The sequence below is a fragment of the Equus quagga genome, chromosome 8 (assembly GCF_021613505.1).
Source record: "Equus quagga isolate Etosha38 chromosome 8, UCLA_HA_Equagga_1.0, whole genome shotgun sequence".
Lineage (NCBI taxonomy): Eukaryota > Metazoa > Chordata > Mammalia > Perissodactyla > Equidae > Equus > Equus quagga.
In genome coordinates this window covers 8,419,253-8,428,745 of record NC_060274.1, presented here as the reverse complement: position 1 = coordinate 8,428,745, position 9,493 = coordinate 8,419,253, and positions in this window count along the sequence as shown.

The window sequence follows — 9,493 nt, the reverse complement described above, 5'->3', positions numbered from 1 at the left end:
TTTGAAGATAGGTTGTAAGTTAATAATAGGTAATAATAGTAAATATTAGGTAGAAAACTTTAGGAAGAACATTATATTCTTTTGGGTCAATAAATGTTTATAAAGGGGGCTGGCCCTGTGGCCGAGTAGTGAAGTTCTCACGCTTCGCTTCAGCGGCCCGGCTTTTCACCAGTTCGGATCCTGGGCACAGATCTAGCACCACCCATCAGGTCATGCTGAGGCGGCGTCCCACATAGCACAACCAGAGGCACTCAGTACATACACAACTATGTACTGAGGGGCTTTGGGGAGAAGAAGAAAAAAAAAGAAGATTGGCAACAGATGTTAGCTCAGGTGCCAATCTTTAAAAATAAATAAATAAATGTTTATAAGTTTAAATAATGACATTAAACAGAATGAGAGATGTATTTAGCTTTCTTACAGTTCTTGCATAATGAATATACATTTATACCGCTAACTGATAGAATTTCAGTGAACACACAACCTAAGAAGATTTTCACCTCATGGTACATCTAGTGACTAGCTAGATGTTGGAAATAATCTGGACAGCATGCATGGATCATATGACTGATGTTACCGCTCTGGTTGAATATGATAATAAGCTAAGCTCTTACACAATCACTGGTCTAGCACAAGGTCAGGGATGGCCCAAGTGACACTGAAGGGAGCACTTGACTCTAGCTTCCCAGAAGTCAAGGCTGAAGTCATGTACATAGCGGATTTTGGAAAATTACTAGGTCAAAGCCATTCCATGGTTTATCCTTAAAAAACTTAGCAGATATTTATTATCTTTGTAATGGCTTCTAGTAAGATTCCTATACAGAAGCATATTTATCTGCTGGCATTTACCCCGTCTATCTTGCTCATTCCCTATTTTCAATGTCTGAGGCCTGCGAACACTTCCTGGCCCCCGCTGGGCCCTTCTTCTAGAGGCTGGATCCCCTTCTCTCATTTGGGCTTCCACCTGGGGTCCTACTTGGAATAAAACTAGCCGGCGCCACCACATGGTTCCACCTTCATCCCCCATCACTGTCCACCACCAGGGCTCCCTCACTGCTGAGCCCTGCTCAGAGAATGGGCCTCTGGAAACATCTGTTTGCCTACACACACCTAAAGTTTCCAGGCCTTCTGGACATGGCCTTGGACAGCCTGGTTTTCCCTATGAAAGACCCCGTGGCCACACAGCCCGTTTAGATCGCCTCCCACCAAACCTGCCCTCAATACCATTCGGCTATTCCTCTGTCTGGGGCAGAAGCACAACTCAAACTTGGGTCATTTGGCTGCATCCAGCATTTATTTCCTAGGGAAGAAGAACAAAATTTCCCCCCCCTTGTCTGAGGTTTCTGCTACTGCAAGGGAGGCTAGTTATTCAGCTCCAGGGTCTACAGGCATAAAATAAGGCTGTCCCAAATAAGGCACCCTTACTTTTATCATATCAGTCTACAAGATTAACCATACTTTGAGTCACATTCTCTGCAGTAGTTGGATGGGCACGGATCTAGCACCACCCATCAGGCCATGCTGAGGCGGCATCCCACATAGCACAACCAGAGGCACTCAGTACATACACAACTATGTACTGAGGGGCTGATAGAATTTCAGTGGACAGTGAAATTATTATGCTAAAGGTTTCTGTTTTTATGTGTGTCCCTAAGGGAAGCCTGTTGTGTATGTTTAAGAGAGTGGACTCTGAAATCAGCTTAATTTCACCCAGCGTGAGGCTTCACTCCTTCTTGTCTGTGATGTTAATTAACCTCTCTGTGCCTCGGCTGTGCCATCTGTCCAGTGGGACTAATACAAGCCCTTACTTCCTTGCATGTCTGGTGGTGAGACCAACAACATCATGTATGTTAAGCACTCAGCAAAGTGTTAGCCATCATCTCCCATTTTTCTGTCTAAATGCTTCCCCGTATTCTTTTTCCTCTCCAGAACCCCTGCAACTCTGGACTTCCCCAGAGCCTCCCCTGGGAGATGTCTCATACTGACTTTTCCCACCTCAAGAGGGAAAAACCTGGCTTTGAACTGGAACATCCTAGTACATTCTGTTTGGGCCCCATCATCCCTTCTGACAGTACACTCTCCCCTCCCTCCCAGGCTGGGCCCGGGCAGTGATTTGCTAAGGGCCCCCATTGACTTGGCTTTGACCAAAGGCTTGGACACAGCGTTTAGATTTTCTGCTTTCGTTTCATCATTAGGTGGTGCTCTTTCCCAGACTATGACAAGCGCTTCCTGTTTTGCAATTTGTTGACAAGGTGTACCAAAGTACTCCGATTCGAAGGCCCCAGAGCGAGAGAATCCTGCCTTAGTGTCTCCCCTCTGAACCACATCCCGGCTCACTGGTGCTTTGATCAGAAGCCTGTGCTGGCACGGATCCAGGGTGGGGTGTCAGCTGGAGAGAGCAGTTGCTGTCTAAAGCTTTCTGTCTTGCTGGGCTGCCCCTTCCCCAGTCCTTTGGTTTTAGGGAGCAGGCTTCTGTTGGGGGGCCTGTTGGTATTTTCAGATTGCCTGCTTCTGGGGTTTATGAGGCAAAATGAAAGCCCAGGGAACGTGCCCCTGTGTTGGCCCCTGGTCCTGGGGTCCCTAGCTTGTGTGCATCCTTCTCTCCACCTTTTGGTCTTCTTTTGCTTGTTTTATATGTAAAGTCCAGGGTTTTTAGTTGTGCTTTGTGAGAGGAACACGGAAAAGTTTGGTTTTCTGGAAGTGAATACTGGTATTTAAACTTCTGCTTTATCGAATCACTAGACAATGAGTTTTTTAATCATAATATAACATAAAAATAGCAACAATAAAGCAAAATGCCGCAGGAAGAAAAATTATTTTGGGGGCTGGCCCTGTGGCCGAGTGGTTAAGTTCGCGCGCTCCGCTTCGATGGTGCAGGGTTTCGCCGGTTCAGATCCTGGGCCCAGACACAGCATCGCTCATCAGGCCATGCTGAGGCGGCATTCCACATGCCACAACTAGAAGGACTCACAACTAAAATATACAACTATGTACTGGGGGGCTTTGGGGAGAAAAAAGGAAAAATAAAATCTTTAAAAAAAATTATTTTTAAGCATGGGTTCAGTAAAGGAAACATAGTTCATATCTTGAGACTTTCAATATTCAACTCTCTGCAGGTGAATTGTTTTATTATATTTTTTTTCCTGAGAAAAACTTAGCTTTATTGATATCTTTGCATTTTATTTAACTTGCTTATCAGGGAAATACCCTTCTACTCTAACTGTGTAAGTCAGAGTGAGTTTGGCAATGACTAATAGGAATCCTGATGCGCAGTGGTTTAAAATATAAGGACATTTTAATTTTACTTCATAAAAAGCCCAACAGCTGGCACTCCCTTGGTTAGTTTGGAAGCTTGACAATGTCATCTAGGATCCAGGGACTTTCCACCCTCTGGGCAGGCTGGCTTCTCGGCAGGCTGGCTTCTGTTTTCCCACTTGGTGCCTCAGAGTCATAAGATGGTGTCTTATGCAAGCATCACAGCCTCTCCCAGCCTCTTAACAAGAAGGAAGGGAGAGGGGGAAAAGCACTTTCTCCTCATGCAAATTTCTCTTATTAGAGAGGAAAATCTTTCTCAGCAGCCCCAGGGAATTTCCTCTGGTCCTGGCCAGAAGTGGTCCACTGGCCAATTCTGCGTGCAAGACTCGGCATCACTATTTGGTAAAGGAGACCACGATACCCACAACCAATCAAGGGTTCTCATCAGAGGCATCCTGCCCATCCAGAGGTACTGGAAATAGAGAGGGGGCACTTTCAGTTGTCATACAAGTAGAGAGGTGCGACTGGCATTTAGTGGGTTGCTCGAGGGATGACAAGCATCCTAAAATGCAACAGAACACTTTTGCACACAAAACATGATTCATTCTGCCCAAAATACCAGTAGCACTCCTGTTAAGAAACATTGGCTTGTACCAGCCATAATTCATCCCCTGGGCTGAAGATATGACTCAAACACAAGCAGGGGACCATCAGCAAGAAGAGGAACACGGCTCCCAGCAGGGTGTGCCATGGTACCCTGGTGGAAGCCGGACGGAGAACAGAGATGCTTAGTCATGCTGGTACATTGAATTCTTTTCAGAGAATGCTGTTGTTTGCACTGAATGGGTGATAAGGAAAAAAATTACAGAGATCAAGATAGGGATGTTATCTCCAAGGGCTGCCTTTATTTTTCTTAATGAAAGGATCTCCCAGTAACCAGACAAGGCTGTTTCCAAGAACAAGTGACTCTGAGTTCCCCACACCTCTGTTATCTCTGCTCCCTGCTCCCACCAAGGATTCAGAATGATTAAAACCTAACTGTATAGCCACTATTTGGGGAATAAAACCTCCTTTGTAAAGCTTGTACCTAATACAATGTGGCAGGTACTTAGTAAATGTCTCTTGGGTATATGACAAATACATTGATTCAAAACAACACAAGGAGGGGCCGGCCCCGTGGCCGAGTGGTTGAGTTCGTGCAGTCCACTTTGGCAGCCCAGGGTTTCACTGGTTCGGATCCTGGGCACGGACATGGCACCGCTTGTCAGGCCATGCTGAGGCGGCATCCCACGTGCCACAAGTAGAGGGACCCACAACTAAAATATACAACTATGTACTGGGGGGATTTGGGGAGAAAAAGTAGAAAAGAAAAAAAGAAGATTGGCAACAGTTGTTAGCGCAGGTGTCAATCTTCAAAAGAAAAAAAAACACACAAGGAAACAAAGCCTGGAAAATTGTTCAGCATTATATTCAAGGAGACAACTGCAAAGAATAGCATTAAAAAAATAGTACTAGTAAAAATTATGACAGAAATCTAATTATATTATTTAAAAAAATTTTTTTAGAGTGCCAGTGGAGTTCTTTGTGGGCTGCAAAGAAAATGAATCATTACACATCATTAGCTTCAAGGGTGGTTAAAAAATTTAAATGTTACCTAAATCTGAAAGATTAGATACACTGGGTTGGCATATTGCACTGCTGCTCACAGAAAAATTTTACAAGAAAGTCAGAGTAAAAGCCACTAGCTTGGGGCCGGCCTGGTGGCATGGTGGTTAAGTTCCCGTGCTCTGCTTCAGAGGCCAAGGGTCTCCGGATTTGGATCCTGGGTGTGGACCTAGCACTGCTCTTCAAGCCACGCTGTGGTGGCATCCCACATAAAGCAGAGGAAGACTGGCACAGATGTTAGCTCAGGGCCAATCTTCCTCACGCACACAAAAAAAAGCCACCAGCTTAGAAAGAGAAAATTAATCTAGGAAGCTTGGTTTAGCTCCCATAGCTGTAAAACCACATATCTCTAGCTTTGACACATAATAAGCTAAGCAAATAATGTCTCTAAGGCTAATTGCTAATGAGGAATAGGAGATAATCTCGTAAGAAAGAGTGGAAAGAGCACTGCAGACAGAAAATATGGACTGAACAAAGGAACAGACTTATGAAGAGCATGATATGCTCAGGGTCATGGTCACACCAGCTCTGAGCTCTCCTGAGCTCACAGCTGTTCATCCCCAGGCTTCCTGGACTTCTTGGGTACCAATGACAAAGGCTAGACTCACTCCAAATGCCTCTTTCTTCTTCCCTCTGGTCTGCCTATTAATATTTTATTAGGTGGCTCCTAAATGAAAGTAGTAGGAATATAAATTACAGGCTAAGTAGTAGGCTGATGGGAAAGAAGTAGCCAATTTACTTCACATCAATCTAACTCAATAGTATGTGCTATTTAAAAGAGTCATATGTAAGTAATTTTTATCATACTTGGATATTTCCTTTGAAATTGTAGCTTGAAGCTGGACGGATATTGATACTGAGGACTGTGCTAGGCCTAATTCAGGTGCTCAATAAATATTTACTGTTTGTTAGTTTCATAAAGCTTTTTGGGGCAATAATTAATTTTGTTAGTATTGTTAGATTTGCACTACCACTTTCTCCCGTATTTTCTGTAAACTGGAGGTTGTCCCACAATCACAGATTTTAAATTTGATCATTTGGTTCAGGTGGTGACCACCAGATGGCTCCACTATACAAGGGTGCTCTCTTTACAATTAGATAACTCACTTTATTTATCTAATAAAATAGTGGAGTCCTATTTTGGCGCCACAGGAATAATCCCATTTCCCAGCAATCTGTCATCTAAAGGTTTTGAAGTCCCTTGATGATCCTTGCCTGAGTCAATGATTTCTTTAGGATTTACATAATGGTTCTTTTCTAATTATATCATTTATTCTACACTTATTTGCTAGCACCCTATTGTAAAGAAGAGTTTTTCCTCAACAACTGGAAGTGAACCCCAATTCTTTTGTTAAAAAGGCAGGGCAAATACTATTTTTTCCCTTTAATAACTAATTTTCAGAGTAAGAAGTTGGTGTGATAGTCACTTCCAACGACGGAAAAATAGTCCCCCGCCCCACTTTCTCACCCATCAAGCGTTAACTATAGAGTCACAGAGCTTACCTATTCAATATTGTCATTTTCTTCTTGATGCTAAAATGGCCCTAAATTTGGCCTGTGGGAGACCTTTCAAGCTGGCTCCTGTGTGTTTTTAAAATTTACTTTGGAAGACTATTTACTTTTGAATATACAAATAGACACAGCCACATATAAAAATAGAATTCTGAGCCCCAACCTCAGCAACCTGCCCAGGACACCAGCCGGCTCATCCATAACCAGGCCAGGAAGCCAGACTGCAATAAGTCAAACCTGGAGGAAGCCAGACTGCTATCACAAGTAACAATCCAGGAAACTAAACAATAACTCTGTAACAATCAGCTCAAAACGGCCAGGACTCTATCAGAAAGTGACAGCTTCCCTAATGTTTGTCCCCACTTCCAACTTTGAACCAACAGAGAAAACCCTAACACACAGAGAAAACGCACCCCTAACCAATCACGTGGATGCCTAGCTTCTAGTTGGCTGCCTCCAGCTTCTCGTGCCCACGGCCTCCATCAGGACACATCTGAAGTCGTCCCTTTCCTCCACTAGGAAGCTTTCCCACTCCTCTGCCTGCCTTCAAGTCTCTGCCAAGACAAGTGATGGTGGCTGACTCTCTTGCTATAGCCAGCTCTGAATAAATAGCCTTTGCTTTTCTCATTTGGTTAGTCATTTATTTCCACACTTTAAGTACAATTTATGTATAACTTATATGAGGTATAGTTTACATTAAATGTGCCCATTTTAGTGGTACAGTTTGATGAATTTTGACAAATGTATACACCTGGGTAACTACAATCCTAATCACGATATAGAAGATTTTCATCACCCCAAAGTTTCCCCATGTTCCTTTCCAATTTCTGCTCCTTTCTCCTCCCAGCCAAGCACAGATTTGACTTCTATCACTATAGATTAGTGTTGCCTTTTCTCCTAAGTCCTGTTGACAGATCTTCATCAGCCAAAGCCCTTTCTTTGCATTCAGCCACAAAAAAAAATGTCTAACTCATCTTGTACTTTCCCTGTCTCAGAACTGGAATCACCTCTAGATCTATTTAGGGGGAAATGGAATTTAGAAACAATGATCTGGGTGCCAAGTGTGGTCATTATTACTGTAAGGTGATTTAAACATGCTGCTCTGCCTGAGACAGTTTCAGTTTTAAAATGGAAAGTCCAGCATCCCGGGAAATCCCCTCAGTCCCCGGCAAACTGGGACAATTTGTTACCTTAATGCTTCTAGGCCCTTTCAGTGCACAGAACTAAAAATTTATTTTAAAAATCATGTGCTCAAATTGATATTTCCAATTTAAACATATTGCAGGTTTTTTCCCTGAACTTCCTTGATCTTATATTTGTATCTCATTTTCTCTTACAGTGAAGGTCGGGTACGTTATCACGTTAAAATACTTATTTGTGTTATCCTACATAGTTTCAAAACCACAGCAACCATACTACCATTAATTATAAACTACTGAGCCAACGGGAAGATTCCTTTGCAGTTCTTTTTCATCCTTAGAATATACCCCTTCTCTGTGTAACAGCATAGTTATGTTGCCATTTTTACTTAGAGTTAAGTTCATTTGTTGCCATTTGCTTTCAACTTTGGGCTTACTTTGTTTCCTTTTTTATTTACTTTTAGCTATGTAAAACTCTAAAAGTTCAGAGAAGTCTTTCTTCTATTTCTTTCCCCTCCATCGTTCCCCACTGCCCTCTACAGGTAACCATTTTTACTGTTTCTAGGATATCCTTCCAATTTTCCACACAACCTGGGACTCATTCCAAAGCAACACATTAATATCATCCTCATTCTTTTCTCACGGCTGCATTATATTCCATTGTATGGATGGATCATGTCCAACCAGTTGCCTATTAACAGACATTTGGGTTATTTCCAAACTTTTGTTATGACAAATAACACTGCAACAAATAACCTTGCCTAAGTGTTGTTTCTATTTCTGGAGGTGTATTTTCAGAATAAGGTTAGGGTTAGAAGGGGAATTGCAAGATATGAGAATAAACGCACATATAATTTTGGTACTCCACAGGGCTTGAAAGATTTTCCCCTTCCCACCAGGAAATTTATGAGCACCGTTTCTCCAGAGCCTTGTCATTTCAATGCATTTCCGTTATAAGGAGGACGAACAGCCTTTTACGTTTAAGGACCACTGCTACTCTTTTCTGTGAACTGTCTCTTCACATCCTTGCCCACTTTTCCCTTCGGATTTTGGTCTTTTTCTTTTCACTCTTTTAAGAGTTCCCGTGATGTAAGTTACAAATATTTTCTCCATACTGATCTGATTTCCTGGAAATACACCACGATCCCTTTGACCATCTGGAGCATAATCTAGTCCTCATAAATCACCTCACTCCAGGACACCTCCTTTGCGGATAAAGAGTTCGGGTAAAGCCGGATAAAGGCAGGCCAATCAAAACGTTACCTGACCCCCGCAGCAAGTGCAAGAGCCCGTTCCACGTTTACCAGGTAACTCCATCGTTCTTATGCAATGGTCCGCATGACACAAAGTCTTGCATGGGGGAGCATATTCGAATTACAAAGCTTATTGTACCAGGTTCCTTAAAACCTCGCAGGGTTCGCCTTGCCCTCGCTTCTGAGTTGGCAGGTGCCCCTAGCGCAGCTGACACAGGCACAACCTCCATCTGCTAAACAATAGCTCCTCCGTTTCGCCTCGAGATGTCAAGGCGGGGACGAACCAAGCGGCCGGGAGGCTGCTCTCCACGATGGAAGGGAGAGGCTCGGTTTCTAAGTTCTCAAAATTTACACAGCGAGGCTGAGCGAAGCCTAAACCGACCCCAGTCCCCGCCCACGGCCTCGCGGCGGAGGTTGCACCTGGCCCACCCGCGCGCGGAGGCATCACCCACGGACGCTGCACCGCTGAGAGGCCAATCGCGCGCCGCCCTCGCCCAGATTCCTCCGCCAGAGGCCGCGCCGCAGCCGCAGGTGGCCCGGCGAGCGCGTCCCCTCCGCGCCGCCAATCGCGCCCCCCGCCGCCCTTCCCGTGATGCCCCGCGGCTGACCTCCGACCTCGCGGCCCCCCCCCCCCCCCCCCCCCCCCCGGCCGCCCCCCCCCCCCCCCCC